Here is an 18202-nt window from a genome sequence, read left to right on the forward strand (position 1 = left end):
ATATATATATATATATTGATCATAGAGCATAATTTAATAGAATAGATAAAACCATTCATTATCAATTAAATTAGGTAACTAAAGAAAATAAAAAAATATACTGTTGGAGACAGAAAGACTTTTCCAAAACACAACTACGTATAGCCATTGTTATAAGATTTATACATTGCAAGAACAAAATAACTACAAAAAAAAAGAACAAAATTACACACAAATATATTTTGTTGAGAAAACATTGTATTCTAAATTACTACATATTAGGACAATATGAATAACTATTGATAGATGAACAAATATAGCAGGTAGAAGCTGTTGGGTTTTAGCAAGTGTGAATGGGAAAAGAAAAGAAATAATATGAAAAGTGAGGGAACTACTTTGGAGGGAAAATGAAAAGTCATTTGCAAAGTGCAAATGAAAAGTCATTTCTTATAAATTTGCAGGTAACAGTAACATTCCGAAAAGTTGTTACTCCTTCCGAAAAGTCGTTACTTTTCGAAAAGTCGTTACTTTCCAAAAAGTAGTTATTTTCCTAACAGACACAATTTTTTGAAAAGTTGTTATTTTTTCCAAAAGACACAACTTTCTGGATAAAATGGGTCTGAACAGATTTCACTGAACAGACATGTTCCTTGCTGAAAATGGCTATAAAAGGAAGTCAATTTTTGATTTTTTAATCACTGAAAATTTTTTCTTTCTCTGCATTTATTTTTCTCTCAAATAAAATCAAAGTGTCGATCGACTGAGTCTGTGTGACTTGTTGCTGTTCTTAAGTTCGTTGAAGTTAAAGAAGTTTGAGGTACCGCTATTTCTTTAACAGGTTTAATCCGTTTTATCTTGGGAGAAATTAATCCATAACCTTGGGTACAGTGAGGGGATTAAATTTCTTAAGGACACACAGTAGTTTCTGTGGACTCGGATTCATTCTTGTATTTTATATTTTTTCTGCTTCATCTTATTTCTGTTTCTGTTTATTAACCTTATAAATACAGGTTATTGTAAGAATAACAATCTTAAGAAATTTAACAGTTTCTGTATTTGAGGTTTCTGGAGATTAAAACCTTTATGGTTTTCTACTCTGCTTGAATTTTTAAAATTCATTCGATTAACGATTAAAAGAACATAAAAACTTTATCGTTAAATCAGAAACAGTTTGTGTAAAGATTTGTTCTTTACTGTTAGTATTTTAAATACTTAATTTATCTGCCATTTGTGAAAAAAAAAAATGACTAATTCAAGTCAAACAAATGCTGGAACAGTAAGTGCTGCAACAACAACGGTTGCACATAATCGTTCAAATGCTGCCTTAGCACCGGCTGAGAAACCTGCAAAGTTTTCTGGAGTCGACTTTAAGAGATGGCAGCAAAAGATGTTCTTCTATCTCACTACGTTGAGTCTGCAGAAGTTCATCAATGAGAATGTTCCTGTTATGTCAGATGAAACTCCGGCTGATGAACGATTCTTGGTAACAGAAGCATGGACACACTCAGATTTTTTGTGTAAAAATTATATTTTGAGTGGTCTGCAAGATGATCTGTACAATGTGTACAGCAATGCCAAAACCTCAAAAGAACTCTGGGATGCTTTAGAAAAGAAGTACAAAACAGAAGATGCCGGAATGAAGAAATTCATTGTGGCAAAATTTCTGGACTATAAGATGATAGACAGTAAGACTGTCGTCACCCAAGTTCAAGAATTGCAGGTCATAATCCATGATCTCCTTGCTGAAGGTATAAATTTATTTAATGCCTATGTTAGAAATATTAAGTTTTCCCTTAATACTCACATAACCTTTAATGTAGGATTGATTGTGAATGATGCTTTTCAAGTGGCTGCAATTATTGAAAAGTTACCTCCATTGTGGAAGGACTTTAAAAACTACTTGAAACACAAACGCAAGGAGATGACTGTTGAAGATCTCATAGTAAGGTTGAGAATCGAAGAGGATAATAAGGCTGCAGAAAAGAGGTCACGTGGTAATTCAGCAATATCTGGAGTAAATTTTGTTGAAGAAGATCCCACAAAATTAAAGAAAAGAAAGAAAGCATCTGGTCCAAAAAGCAATCCTCCTAAGAAGAAATTCAATGGAAACTGCTTTAATTGTGGTAAACATGGTCATAGGGCTAATGAATGCCGGGGTCCTAAGAAGGACAAGAAAAAGAAGGATCAAGCAAACTTGGCTGAATCCAAAGGAGAAATGGACGATCTCTGTGCAATGCTTTCAGAATGTAACTTGGTTGGAAATCCAAGAGAATGGTGGATAGATTCTGGTGCCTCATGCCATGTTTGTGCCAACAAAGAATTATTTTCATCATATACTCCAGCACTTACAGATGAAAAATTGTTTATGGCAAACTCCGCTGTTGCAAAGGTGGAAGGAACTGGCAAAGTCCTATTAAAGATGACATCAGGCAAGGTGGTGACTTTGAATAGGGTCTCATATGTTCCAGAATTGAGAAAGAATTTAGTTTCAATTCCAGTTCTGACCAAGAATGGATTTAAATGTGTATTTGTTTCTGATAAAGTAGTAGTAAGCAAAAATGATATGTATGTAGGAAAAGGCTACCTTAGTGATGGCCTTTTCAAACTCAATGTAATTGCAGTTGATATGAATAAAGATTTTGCTTCTTCTTACTTGCTTGAGTCTAAATGTTTATGGCATGAACGTTTGGGACACGTTAATAACAAAACCTTGCGAAAACTGATTAACTTAAATATTTTGCCAAAATTTGAGTGCAATAAATCAAAATGTCAAATTTGTGTTGAATCTAAGTATGCTAAGCATTCTTATAAATCTGTTGAAAGGAATTCAAATCCTTTAGAATTGATTCACACTGATATTTGTGACATGAAGTCAACACCATCACGTGGTGGGAAAAAGTATTTCATAACTTTTATTGACGATTGCACTAGATATTGTTATGTCTATTTGCTAAATAGTAAGGATGAAGCAATAGATGCATTTAGGCAATATAAAACTGAAGTTGAAAATCAGTTAGATAAAAAGATCAAAATGATCAGAAGTGATAGAGGTGGAGAATATGAATCTCCATTTGCAGAAATATGTTTAGAAAATGGAATAATCCATCAAACTACTGCTCCCTACACTCCTCAGTCTAATGGAATTGCAGAAAGAAAAAACCGAACTTTAAAAGAAATGATGAATGCATTACTTATAAGTTCAGGTTTACCACAGAACTTGTGGGGGGAAGCTATCCTTACAGCAAATCAGATACTTAACAGAGTGCCTCACTCAAAGACAAATGTAATTCCATATGAGAAATGGAAAGGTAGAAAACCCAATTTGAAATATTTCAAAGTGTGGGGGTGTCTAGCCAAAGTCCAAGTTCCTATACCTAAGAGGGTAAAAATAGGACCTAAGACTGTGGATTGTGTATTCATTGGATATGCCACAAACAGTAAGGCATGTCGATTTTTGGTTCATAAGTCCGAACATCCGGATATTCATGATAATACGGTAATGGAATCAGATAGTGCTGAATTTTTTGAACATATCTATCCGTATAAAACTAGACTTGAGTCATCTAGTGGGGGATCTAAACAACCCAGAGAAGAACCAAAAGAGAATGAACAAAATGAAGAAAGTCCAAGACGCAGTAAACGTCAAAAGACATCTACTTCATTTGGATCAGATTTTGTAACATTTCTTCTTGAAAGTGAGCCTCAAACATTCAAGGAAGCAATGTTGTCTAGCGACTCAACCTCTTGGAAGGAGGCTGTTAATAGTGAAATTGAATCAATCTTAAGCAATCATACTTGGGAGTTGGTTGATCTTCCTCCAGGGAACAAACCCTTGGGTTCAAAATGGATCTTTAAAAGGAAGATGAAAGACGATGGAACTATTGACAAATATAAAGCAAGACTTGTTGTCAAAGGTTTTAGACAAAAAGAAGGTCTTGATTATTTTGACATATACTCGCCAGTGATTAGGATTACATCAATTCGGATGTTGATTGCACTAGCTGCAGTATACGGTCTTGAAATTCATCAAATGGATGTGAAAACAACCTTCTTAAATGGAGAGCTTGAAGAGGAAATTTACATAGAACAGCCTGAGGGTTTTGTAGTTCCTGGTAAAGAAAGAAAGTGTGCAAACTTATTAAGTCACATTATGGGCTAAAACAAGCACCAAAACAATGGCATGCAAAGTTTGATCAAACCATGTTGTCAAATGGATTTAAGATCAATGAATGTGATAAATGTGTTTACATTAAAGATACTCCAAATCAGGAAGTTATTTTATGCCTATATGTAGATGATATGCTTATAATGAGCAAAGACATTGCTAATATAAAAGCTACAAAGCGTATGCTTGCTAGTAAGTTTGATATGAAAGATTTAGGAGTTGCTGATGTGATATTAGGAATTAAAATTCTTAAAACTCCTAACGGTCTAGCATTGTCTCAAACTCATTATATTCAAAAGATACTTGAAAAATTCAAATTTTTGAATTTTAAAAGGGCAAAGACTCCAATTGATGTAAATCTTCATCTTGCAAAGAATAAAGGCGAAAGTCAGTCTCAATTGGACTATGCTAGCGTATTGGGAAGCTTAATGTATGTCATGAATTGTACACGACCAGACATAGCTTGCGCTATCAGTAAACTGAGTCGATACACAAGTAATCCTAATCATAATCATTGGTTGGCAATGAAGAGAGTTTTGGGATACTTAGATGACACTCAAAACTATGCTTTACATTACAACAGATATCCAGCCGTTCTTGAAGGATATAGTGATGCAAATTGGATTACTGGGTCAACTGAAACAAAATCCACAAGTGGATACGTTTTTACTATTGGTGGAGGAGCAATATCTTGGAAATCATCCAAACAAACATGTATAGCTCGCTCTACAATGGAGTCTGAATTCATTGCTTTAGACAAGGCAGGTGAAGAAGCTGAATGGCTCCGGAATTTCTTAGAAGATATTCCATTTTGGCCCAAACCAATGGCCCCTATATGCATACATTGTGATAGTCAAGCTGCAATAGGAAGGGCTGGAAGCATTATGTATAACGGCAAGTCTCGTCACATAAGACGAAGACATAACTCTGTGAGACAACTACTCTCTAGTGGAATTATCACAATTGACTATGTGAAGTCAAAAGATAATGTGTCGGATCCACTTACAAAAGGCCTAAATAGAGAGGGAGTTGAGAAATCATCGACGGGAATGGGACTATGGCCGAGAACAAGTCATCGTGGCGGTAACTCTACCTAGAAGACTGGAGATCCCAAGATCTAGGTTCAAGGAGATAAAACAAAGTCATTGATGACGGTTCAACATTGTCAAAGGAAAAAAAAATATTATTATTATTTTATGGTCCATTCTCATGATGAGACAATGTTTAGTAACCAGGATAAAGACATAAGGACTTTTTAATGGTTTCTAAGTTTGATACAGGGAATATCAAATGGTGTATCTATGGGATAACACATTTAGAAATCACCTATGTAAGTGTGAAGTGTAAGCCGCTTCAAGGAGAATCCGGTAAGGCCAGTTCTTTAAGCACTTACTATCCAAGATGTGTTCATGGCTGAAACGAACAAAACAATGAGAACTAAGAACAGTTCAAGGGTTGATTGTGTGACATATGTTGTCTAGGTATACACCAAAGCTCGACGGTTCAAAGATATCAAATCTACCGATTGACCGAGTATATCCGATATATGTTCACTACGGAAAGTTTAAAGGGAAACCTACTTATCCAGATGCGATTAACCTTTACCTACAAGACACACACGTTTTTTCATGCATATGTTTTAACAATAGCCTTCCCCATTCATGTGGGGGATTGTTGGGTTTTAGCAAGTGTGAATGGGAAAAGAAAAGAAAGAATATGAAAAGTGAGGGAACTACTTTGGAGGGAAAATGAAAAGTCATTTGCAAAGTGCAAATGAAAAGTCATTTCTTATAAATTTGCAGGTAACAGTAACATTCCGAAAAGTTGTTACTCCTTCCGAAAAGTCGTTACTTTCGAAAAGTCGTTACTTTCCAAAAAGTAGTTATTTTCCTAACAGACACAATTTTTTGAAAAGTTGTTATTTTTTCCAAAAGACACAACTTTCTGGATAAAATGGGTCTGAACAGATTTCACTGAACAGACATGTTCCTTGCTGAAAATGGCTATAAAAGGAAGTCAATTTTTGATTTTTTAATCACTGAAAATTTTTTCTTTCTCTGCATTTATTTTTCTCTCAAATAAAATCAAAGTGTCGATCGACTGAGTCTGTGTGACTTGTTGCTGTTCTTAAGTTCGTTGAAGTTAAAGAAGTTTGAGGTACCGCTATTTCTTTAACAGGTTTAATCCGTTTTATCTTGGGAGAAATTAATCCATAACCTTGGGTACAGTGAGGGGATTAAATTTCTTAAGGACACACAGTAGTTTCTGTGGACTCGGATTAATTCTTGTATTCTATATTATATTCTGTTTCATCTTATTTCTGTTTCTATTTCTGTTTATTAACTTTATAAATACAATTTATTGTAAGAATAACAGAAGCTTCAATCAAACTAATAAATGTTCAAATGTGAAAAGCTTGTATCCTAAATAATATTGAGAAAATTTGCTAGTATAATAATTACTGGCAGATGAACCATCTATTACTTATCCTGTTCAATTCATATGATTATTAATAAGTTTTATATTTGAAAATTATAGTTGCTGGAATTTTAATTTTATCCTATATAATTAAAATAAAATATCACTATAAATACCAGTTAATTGCTTTTAGGTCATCACATTCTTTTCTTTTCTATCATCTACTATTCTCTTTTCTATCATCTACTATTCTCTTTTCTTCTTCTTAGATTTATAATATGAATATAAGTCGTTAAGAAGCTAACTAAGGAGAAGAACAAATAGCTTCATTATGAGATTAAAAGAGAAGCTTTTTTAGAATATAGTTCAACTGTTAAACTTAATAGTATAAGATATGACTTATATATTTCTTTGTATCTTTCTTATGTTAGATTATAATTTTATGTTTTTATTTTTCATTTTGGAGTTACGGTATGGTTGTCAAAAATGGATTGGTATGCAATCCATATTTTTATGTAATTATGTATTATTTTGTATTGTTATGAAAAGAAAAATTCTTCATTTTCGTGTTATCATACTTTAAAGTGTTATTTAATTACAAAATTCCTATTAATACATGATGAGTTTGATAATACTTGAATAGTTTATGCAAATATTCTTTTGTTTAAATAAAAGTAATTTAAATAAATACATAATAGTGATGTTAGGGGAAATAATAATGATTCGACCTATTTAATAAGATTCGACCTATTTAATAAAATCCGACCCAGCCCTAATACCTATTCTCTCATATCACTTTACCTATTTAAACAAAGATAATAGAGAGACAATTGAGGACAAGCTTCTGAACCTTGATGTCCCTCATGGGGTTGCTCAATTTCTTCTCTGAAGCCATTGCTGGACGAAATTGCAGCAGCAACCTGAAGTTGAACATTCAATATGAATAAATTGCACTAATTTTTCTGTAAAATATCATACACAAATCGGTGTTTCTTTTGTACTTTCATGCACAAAAATATGTCATATTTACATAAACAATACCAAGCTAACCTGCATAAGCATAATAAGAAGCTAATGGAATAAGCAAAATGCATAGCAGATGAAACTGAATACCTCACAAAAAAAAATAGAAAACAAAATCACAAAAACCAACACTAAACTACTGGAGCTAGAGACAGAAAAGACCAACTAATGTACAAAAAAATAACATGATATCTTACTAGGTTTCTATCTCAAGAAGGGAATAGTTTGAGGTGTCGCTAAACCTCTGTGCAAGACCTCGGATGACAATATCACCGAGGTGTCACTATTTTTTCTTTTCTCGCGCTAATTGACATGCATATTTCCACACACAGTTTTGCTTCTCAATGATCTTATCTCTGGGACTTCTTCTGAGAGATTACAAGCGACTGAGAGAAAATTGAAGAGCGTTGTCTCTGTATTATTTCTGTTTTAATGGGTAAAGTGATATGAGACAATGAGTATTAGAACCGGGTTAATGGTTGGGCCGGATTTTTCTAATGGGTCAAATATAATACTAAATAGAAAGCAATTTTTTTATTATAATAAATGTATATACACATAGAGTCACGTAGACTTATAAAAATGGTGACATAATAACTTAATTGTACAAGGGCAAATATGTTCCCAAAGTAGGATGGTATGGGAAAATCATCATCATATATCATATCATTTTATATTATAAGTGGGAAGTCCTTTAGCTCAAAGTTGAATTACAAATTTGCCCTTCGCTTGAATATTATTTGAATATATATGACATTATATGAAAATAAAAGCATAATATTTTCATTTTTAATGACTTGAAAAATAAATTCACACTTCAATTACAATAATTAAGATAATTGAAAAGACAACAGTTAAACTTACATTTAAATAACCATGAATAGGGTAAACGAAAAGGCAATTGAAAGTAATGAATCTTTTTTCCAAGTGAATAATGACTTTCTTCAGGTAAATAAAGAAACTATGTTTATCTTTAAGTAAATCATTTCATTTTCATATACATTTCAAAAGGTATGGAAGATATAGGAACGCTATTTAATTAAGAAATCGAAGACTTTAAGACAATCATGAAGAACATATGAAGTGTGGTGTCTGCAGCGTTTTCTCGACAGCGACAACGGTGAGAAACTGATTTTATGTTTCAAGAAATCTCATAGTCCTCCAGCATCCCCTGCCCTTCATCATTTTTCTTTTTTGAAACTGGAAGGTTTCAAATTTTTCACACTATTTCTTTGTTGTTGTTTTCTTCTAACCCCCCCCCCCCCTCTTATTGTAGAATATGCCTCTTCTTAGATTTATATGTGATGCAATTTGAAGTGTTCTTGAAATTCAAGGTATATTGATTTATCCGAGTATTCCATAACGCAGTTTCAATCAGAATATTCACTGGTTTTTTTTCCTTTTTCTATTTTATTAGTCTTTATTTGTTCCTTTTTACCTTTTTTACTTTTTTTTCTTAGTTTATTTTTCATTTTTTAAAAGGTGAAATTTCAACAATAAATATGATGAAAGTATATAATTTACAGGTAATAGTAAAATAATCTTACCTTTAAGAATCACACATGACATTTTTCGCAGCTATAATTTTTTTTATGCAATATATTTATTCTCTTATTTTCACATATAGGTTTTTAAATTGTATACATCATCATTTCTCTTACAAGAGTCTTTCCTGTTCCTATTTAATTTTTGGGTGATTGAAGATTAAGATCTTAGTTAGAGAACATATTTTAATCTTAGTGTGTCTTAGATATTATTTTCTCTCCACTTTGAATTTGTAATATTTTTTCCTTCAAATTATATATGACTCATCACAAGCATGTTTATAATGTTATTATTGGTTCGTCTGTTTTTTTTTATTTTGTTAATTTATTTTCTGTTTATTAAAAATTAAATTTGAAAACTAAAAAATATTAATTATTTTTACTATTTGAATAGAGTGATGATTTTTTCATGAATACTGAAACATCATATCATCAAAAACTAACACAAATAGTGCTATATTTCATGTAAATACAATAAAATATGCTCATATATAGACCCATGGACTTATCACAAGCAATTGCATTTTCAAGACAATCTTATCGTATTGTCCTTAATCTTCGATGTTTATGTTCTTTATAGAAAATGCAAAATGTGTAATTGAAAATTATATTTCTAATAAGTTTGTATCACGCCTTTGTTATTTCATTAAAGGCATTAGATACATTTATTATTATTTTTCTATCATGAATTCATAGACATATTTTACAGTCATGATTCACATATTTCTGGTTGATAGAAAATACACCATTCTATTTTATGATTTATTTTAATGAATAAAAAATAAATAGCAAAATTAATATTGTTAATTTCAATAGTTATATCTTATACACTTCTAAATAAATAAAAAATTGTAATGATAGTAAGGGACAAACATGCAACGCACGTTATCAGAAACTAGTATTATTATAAGTGAGAAGTTCCAAAGTAAAAAGTGTCATTCATTCCTATAATCACATTATGCCTTGTAATCTTGACAAAAATCCTCTTGCCTTGAAATTTTCTTCACTTGATTAAAGCTTCTCTAGTCTTCCACACATAAAAATTGTATCACATATAAATCTTTCTATGACAATAATGTTAAAAGATTTGTATTTATAGGAAAAAAGTATAGCTTTGGAATATGAAGATTCACTTACAAAGTTGAAAGGTCAAGTGTTACAAAAATTAAAGACAAATATTAATTAAGAACATAAATTAATTTAGAAGATAAATCATATACATGTATCTATTTAAAGGGTAAATAATTTCAAGAAAATAAATTAAATTAGATACTAAAGGTTGGACAATTACTTTTTGCGCAGGAAAAAAGTCAAGTGAGCAAGGCTATAGGTTGTTACGTAAGTTGTATAAAAGTGTGAGAACGTGAGTAGATAAAAGGGAGAAAGTTAATTCTGATTTTGAATATTCTCACCCTCTTCTTCGGTCTTCTCAACCCAATTCTAGGCTTTTAGTTCTAGATTTCAAGTGTATTTCCTTGTATTCCATACGGTTGTGATTTCACTTTTATTAGAATACAAAACAATTTTACCACATTAAATGAGTAGAAACTTTAAAGAATTGCAAAATACAAAATGGAAAACTCACTGTCCATTCAAGTATATGTATATAAAAATTGCTATTACATTTTGTCAAACTAATAAAAGTTGTATATCGAGTAAAAACTAATCTATTAGAACTCTTTTTAGTTAAAGTGTATTATCATTATGATTCTTGAATAAATATTGCAATATCATATAACTCTAAGACAAACGACGTCAGACATATCTTGTATTGCTTAATTAAAGAGGAGCAAATATCAAATTTTCATTCAAATTATTTTTAGCAATTTAAATTATCAATATAAAAATAGAAAAATAACATCACAATGTTAGAAACAGAATAAAAAACAATGAAATAATAGAAGTGCAATCAGAAAAATGGTTGGAAAAGAAACCAAAGAAAAAACGATTAATTATAAATATTTTAATCACACAATGATGTGTGTGTGTGTGTATATATATATATATATATATATATATATATATATATATATATATATATCCTTCTATTTATTTTTCTTAAGTATTTAAAGTTAGGGAGAAAGTTTTAGTTTATTCAGTCAATGACTTTTAATTAGTAAAAGAAGCGATGAGATTTTCTAAAGTCTTTCGATTACTCCTGTCTATTCATGCATCACTTAATTATTGAAGTTGAAAGATTTTTTTCAGCTTTAAATTTTGAAGGCACTACTTAACACATTAATTACAATGAATACGGTAAATGAAAAGATCACTCTTTTGAACTTTCATATGTTACTTCAATCTTTCTAATTAACTTGAATTATTTTCATCTTCCACATATTATTGAAATGTATAGATATTTAAGACATGGAGAAAGAAAATAACAACACATATCAAGAGCATCAAAAGTACAAGAATTCATATTCCAACCCCTTTTTTCGAAAATTTTCTTGGTCTTCTCTATTGCATAAAACTATATGATGGCACAGTATGGTTCTAATACATTTGAAAGTAGAACTACATAAAAAAAACATCACATATTGATTGTGTATAACTACAAATATTTATACTTCTCTTTTAAAATTTAGTTACTCAATACTACTTACAAGTTTTAGTAGCATCTACATCATTTATTTTCTCTGTACTAATTAACATAGGACACACGTGCAACACATGTGTCTGAAAATTAGTAATTACAAAATTGTACTGATATAATGCATAATATTGTTGCTATAGGTAGAATGACGTTATAGAGAATAAAATATAACATGAAAAATTGATTATGAAAAAAATCATGGCATTATAACAAATGATTGTATTCATGTATTTTACCAATGGCTTACTTATATTAATACATTGCAATGCTTGTTTCGTAATAAATGACACATCTAAGTTTTTATTTATATTTTTAACTTTAAGACCATATATTGACTGACATAAATGAAACCTAAATCACAGTTGATATTTTGCCCACCATCATCGAACTCGCTCTTCGCCATCAAAACTCAACTTTTGTCCACCATCATCGGACTCGCTCTCCGGCGTCAAAATTCAACTTTTGCCCATCTCTCTCAGTTAATTAATTCTAATTGTAAGTTGCTTCTGTTTTTCTCATGAAATGAATATCCTAAACCCTTTCCCTTGTGAATTTAACAATAAACATGTTATAAATTCACTAAAACTACTTCATTTTTTTTTGCGATTGTCGGTTAAAAATTTGTACTGCTCTTCAATTTAGCGATATACTCCTATTCCATAATTCACTTTTTTAATTTTAGTATTGAACATTTGGGGATGAAAAGAGGGGAAATTTTTTATTTGCCTTTTCTGGTTAGATTTATCCTCCAAAAAGAATCTACTTCAGGTAAATCTATTCCAATATAATTGATTTAGCTACAAATATTGACCAATATTTTTTGTATTATTGCTAAGCTAGAAGCATATTCACTTCTTTTAGTATAATATCTATTTATGAAAAGCTTCTGTTGCAATAAAACTCAAATTCAGATATAAGTTGATCTGTGAATGCCTTAGCATATTTGAACTTTGAAATGTGGACATGGACTATGTTTGGAGCACACAGGTTCATAGTTGATTGTGTGTTCGTGTAGTTTAAAATGACATGAAATATACGTGCGTTGAATTCAACTTTGAACCTAAAACCTTCTCACTTTTAGTAATATATATACTTTTGGGTAAGTGATTTTGACTCCAACCCTTCATAACTCATTTACTACTTCATAGTTTTTAACATTAAATCATTGATTTAAAATTTTAAAGTTTGATATATGACTGAAGAGAATGGCACACCGAGCATTCGGAGAAGAATGAAACGAAAAGACGGAGAAGTAGAGGATGCTCTACTACATGTAAGCCTCTGAACTCAACTTTATTTTTGTAACTCTCTTTTCGTATGTGTAACAAAAAAATCCACAATAGAAACAACCTCACAACTCAATGAATAATTAATATTGATGTATATTCTTCTCAACTTAAACGGTAGGTTTTGTTTGTTGTAGACCCAAACTCGAGATGTATGCCTTGTCCACACAACACAAGCAACATGCTTCCCACTAGACAAAAGCCTTAGGGGCGGAACACCCAAGGACTTTTTGGAGCCTATTTCTGCTTAATTTAGATTTATGCATAATTCATATAGTAATTGGAGTTGATTTTTGTTTTCAAAAAATTGAAGAACGTATATCTCATATGTAAGTATATATTTCTATAAGATCATTTTCTTGAAATGGAAATAGATGTCTGACATACAAAGGTAGAGCATGAGCTACTTGCTCTAATATAGGTTTTGCCGATTGCAAGAACAGATATTTACAAGATTTTCTTTCTACGAACGGAAGTAGCTTCATTGTCCCCCCATTGCCAAAAAAATGTACGGTGTATTTGGGTGAAATATCCTTTAAATTCATGTTTCACCATTGTTATCTCCAATCAACATTTTTCCGGTACTCTCTCATTCATCTTTATTTTTTCCCTCTGATATTTGAAAAATGATAAATTTCTATGCCATTGAGAATGTTGAACTAGTAGTTATATAAGACTATGCATACATTGTTGAAATGTGCATTTGTGAGAATTTGAATATTTTCTTTATTTCAGATTTGATTTGCTCGAGTTGTCTACAATTATGTGTATGTAACCATGAAGAGTTCTACAACTAGCAATTTTCCCTGTAATGTACTGGATATAATTCTTGGGAGCTTGCCTTTGAAAGATGTAGTGAAGACTCGTATCTTGTCAAAAGACTTGAGGTACAAATGGGTAACGCGTGTAGAACTTGATTTTTCGTAGTGATCTTTTCACATCTTTCAACGGCAACCAAGAGGCCGAGAAAATCATATACCAAGTCACGTGCCTGCATCAAGGACCAATACTAAAGTTTACTCACCAACATTTTAATTTGATATGGGATTGTGATATTGATAATTGGATGCTCTTCTTGTCAAAGCAAAATGTCCAGGAACTCACCCTTCAAATATTCACAGGCAACAAATATCATTTACCTTCTTATCTTTTCACATTTCAGCAACTAAGACATCTAAAACTTGATATGTGCTTTCTCCACCCTCCACCTAATTTCAAAGGGTTTGCAAAGCTTATTAGTATTAATCTTCAACATTCATCTTTGATCCAACGATATTAAGGAATCTCATAATCAAATGTCCATTGCTTGAAAGTTTGATGTTGACTAGGTGCACCACATTTGACATTCTTGAAATTGATGCTCCTAATCTCAAATGCTTTGACTTTCTTAGAACATCAAAGTCCATTTGCTTCAAGAATGTCCCTAAGCTTAAAACCTTGTTGTATGTCTCAATCGGATTTTTATGGATACACCAACTTTTTCTTCTAAACTTACAAAGTTCTTCCATTTCATGCCTTCCTTGGAGGAACTTGAACTAGGCGGTTCATCAATAGAGGTAATACACATTTGTGATAGTATTACTTATGATAGGTGGTACTTATCATAACCATATGATGTATCTTTAACCAATTTTTTTACTTGCTTCTATTACTTGATCATGGGAGGTATACCACAGAATCCCCTGGCTCCTTTAAACAATGTCAAATCTCTATTTACATCAGACGTGTCTTTCAGAAATGTTTAGGAGGTTTCAAGTGCAGTTTACTTGATTACAAGAACTTGCAATTGAATGTGTAAGCACCCTCCTACTTTCTCATAAAACTTATTGATATGGTTTCTTCATCTGAATCCACCTAACCGTTACCAATTTTTTTGCAAGAAGCAGTAGGCATTGTGGAGGAACATGTTATACAATTCTTACGAGCCAAAGCAATCTGGTGTGGTTCTATGAAGCTGCTTAAAAGTGTGGAAATGCGTTATTTTATTGGTTTTGAGATGGAAATGTATTTGTGAAGTTTTATTTGAGGAAATCTTCATTTGGAGTAGTGGGCAGTTTCATCGGGGTACACAGATGATGGATGAGATGAAACAATTCCATCGAGAATCAGCCAACGTTAGATTCAAATTCGAAGAAATGTGAACGGATCTGGAACTTCCTTGACTTTGCTTATTGCTTTTAGGTGGTCCAAAGACACACTCATTTATTATTAAGTACTATTTATCAGTGTTGGTTGGTTCAACTTATATATGTAGCTAAACCTACAAATTTCAATGTTAACTTCATAGAAATTGTGTGCAATCTATTGCGCTAGTAAACTTGATTATTTTTATACTCTCTTTGGAGCTGTTGGTGTATGCTTTCTCCATTCTCCAGTTTGCTATTATTTTTTGGGGGTTAAAGGTGTCCAACAAGCCCTTTATTGAGGAAGAAAAGATGCAAAGTAAAGCGGTCTGATCCAAATAACTAGAAACAATAAAGACAAAATACAGAGATGTAGACCTAGGGTCCACATTAAAAGACCCTAAGTCTCCTTTAGGAAAGCTACAGAGGCCGCTTCACCATCTTCTTCCTCATCTTCTTTGGCAGAGCTCTGAGATTAGGTTTCTGCACCTTTACTTCAAGGGGTTTCCTTTATCCTTCATATCATAAAAATCTTTATTGGTTTCCTCTAATGAAATAAAGATGTGAACCTGAGATTACAGATTTGTAATTTATCCATCCTAAAGAGGGCTATGGCCTTCCCTGGCAACTCCCAGTTGCTGCTACATTCTGTTGTATCTGCAGAACTTCTGCATGACTAAAACAATCAAAGCAAACATAGCTCATCTCTTTTCTTGAAACACATTTCGTAGGGGATTAACAAATATTGACAAATATAGGAAAGAGAAAGATAACAAGGTTAAGTTGCATTAGTTTATTGAAATAACGACTGCAATATAAATACATGAATTCATAACTTGAAAAACTAAAGAAAAGGAGTAATATAAGATAATATTATCTCAAATAACTAAAGCCTAATATATAGCAACTAACTAGTGGTGACAAATGAATGGCTTGGGTCAAATTTAGGTGGGTTGAAAATGAGTAAACATAAAATGGGTAATAATTCAACCCGCCCATATTTGATATGGGTAAAAATTGATTAGGTAATAACTGAGTTGGGTAAAATACTAGTTTACCCATATTTTCATGAATAAATAGTATTTTATTTAAGAATTCAATATGGAGAAGATGTTTTATTTCTTTTTTAGATGAAAAATGTTGAACATGCTTCATTTATTCTTATTGTATCATAAAAATAAAAAAATATCTCATAAATTTTCAATATAAAATAAATTTATGTAATAACAAGATGAAAATGTTGTTAATTTCAAAGTAAATGAATATTTGCATTTTAGGACTAAAACATGCTTAATGCACTTTAAGCAATGTCAATAATAATACATGATTTGCTTATTTTCCAATATTATTGATTATCCAATATAAAATAAAATAAATAAATAAAATGTTGAGTGAATAAAAATTAGAAGCTTGGCTAATTCATATCTACCCATATTTTTATGAGCCATATGAAAAATCACTCACCCAACCCATTAAAATATGGACGGGTCACCGAAATATAAACACATTTTGCCGGCACTGCAACTAACTAATCAGATTCCTCCCAACACTACAACCTTATTTATCTGAACTCAATCCTACTTTTATAAGTTGTATATTGATACAATAGAAAGTACAACTAATCTCCAGATTTTGAGGCACCATTTTCAACACTCCTCCTTAACTCAAGAGCAGCTCTAGGTAAGGCCTTAGTTAAAACATCAGAATTAAAATCTGTTTCGCAGTGCACTTAATGTATGTCTCTATTCTTTTGCACCTCCATCAAGAAATAAAGCTTAATCTTGAAATGTTTTGTCTCTCCATGTTAAATGGGATTATTTTCAATTTAAATTGCAGCTTCATTATCAACAAAGATTTCAATACTCTTTTTGCTCCATGTACAAATCTGTCAGTAGCTCATGAATCTAAAGGGCTTGTTCACAACTGATGCAACTGCAATGTACTGTGCCTTATATGTAGATTGAGACACAATACAGTGCTTCTTTCATCATCAACAGAACATTGCAGAACGAAAATTAAGAGAGTAACCTGAGGTGCTTCTCATATCATCTGATCTACCAGCCCAAGCCCAATCACTATGAGAAAATCCAAGAAACTGAAAGGCTGATGCTTTTTTGAACATTATCCCAAAATTGGCAGTACCTTTAACATATCTAATCATATATATAGCTGCAATGCGTATATCTTGAAAGTAAACTCACAACATAAAGAAAATTTGGTCTCGTTGCAGTCAAGTACATTAGAAAACGTATTAGGATCCTATAAATTCCTTCATCAACCTTTTCAGCTCCATCTTCTTTGCAAAACTTCTCCTTTTGATTCATATGAGTTGTTGTAAACTTGCATTCTTCCATTTTGAACTTTATGGTAATTTCTTAAGCTTATTTCTGTTGGCATATGAAGATCTTGTGTACTTTTTACTGAATTTCTATACCAAGAAAATATAATAATATACCAAGGTCTGCATCTCAAAAACTTCCATCATTTGATTCTTGAACAAGTTGATCAAGTCCAAATTCCTACCTTGAACTAGCAATCATCTCCATATATAAAGAAAGAATGATTAAATCAGAATCTTCTTTTCCAAAATAGAGTGTAGACTCACTGAAACATTTTGGAAGCCGAAGCTCGAAAAGAGGAGCATCAGTTCTACTATACCAAGCTCTAGTAGCTTGTTTTAAGCCATAAAATGCCTTATTAATAAAGTGTTATTTGTAGTTTTGATGATTTGACAAACTTAGGGACCTCATAAAGGTACCGGGTTTCTTACTTAAGTATTGCAGGTTCTAACTTGAATATTGCGGGGTTCTTGTTTGAGTATTGAAGATGAAACAAACCCAGGGACCTAGTAGAGGTACCAGGCTCTCATGATGATGAGCCAGTCGACTGCCAGCTGGAGACGGTACAGAAAGTAGGTGCATACTTCCCGATGACGTCAGAAAGTGTGACTTTTCCAACCAATGGCAAAGAAGTTTAGGAAAGTGACTTGTCTATACAAAAGACACTTTCCTAAACATTTTGAGTAGTTTTTGCAACTTGATAAAAACTTTTCAAGAACTCTTGCAAAG

The 18202-nt window shown here is 31.8% G+C and overlaps 1 long non-coding RNA gene across 1 annotated transcript; it reads right to left on the reverse strand.

Moving 5' to 3' along the window:
• Positions 1–7205: 7205 nt before the first annotated feature.
• On the reverse strand, positions 7206–8038 carry LOC114078260. Its single transcript, XR_003579793.1, has 2 exons — positions 7783–8038; positions 7206–7482 (listed from the first exon to the last, which is right to left on the reverse strand). It is a non-coding gene; the product is annotated as an uncharacterized LOC114078260 (long non-coding RNA).
• Between the last annotated feature and the right edge of the window lie 10164 nt (positions 8039–18202).

This window comes from Solanum pennellii, chromosome 8 (genome assembly GCF_001406875.1).
Source record: "Solanum pennellii chromosome 8, SPENNV200".
Lineage (NCBI taxonomy): Eukaryota > Viridiplantae > Streptophyta > Magnoliopsida > Solanales > Solanaceae > Solanum > Solanum pennellii.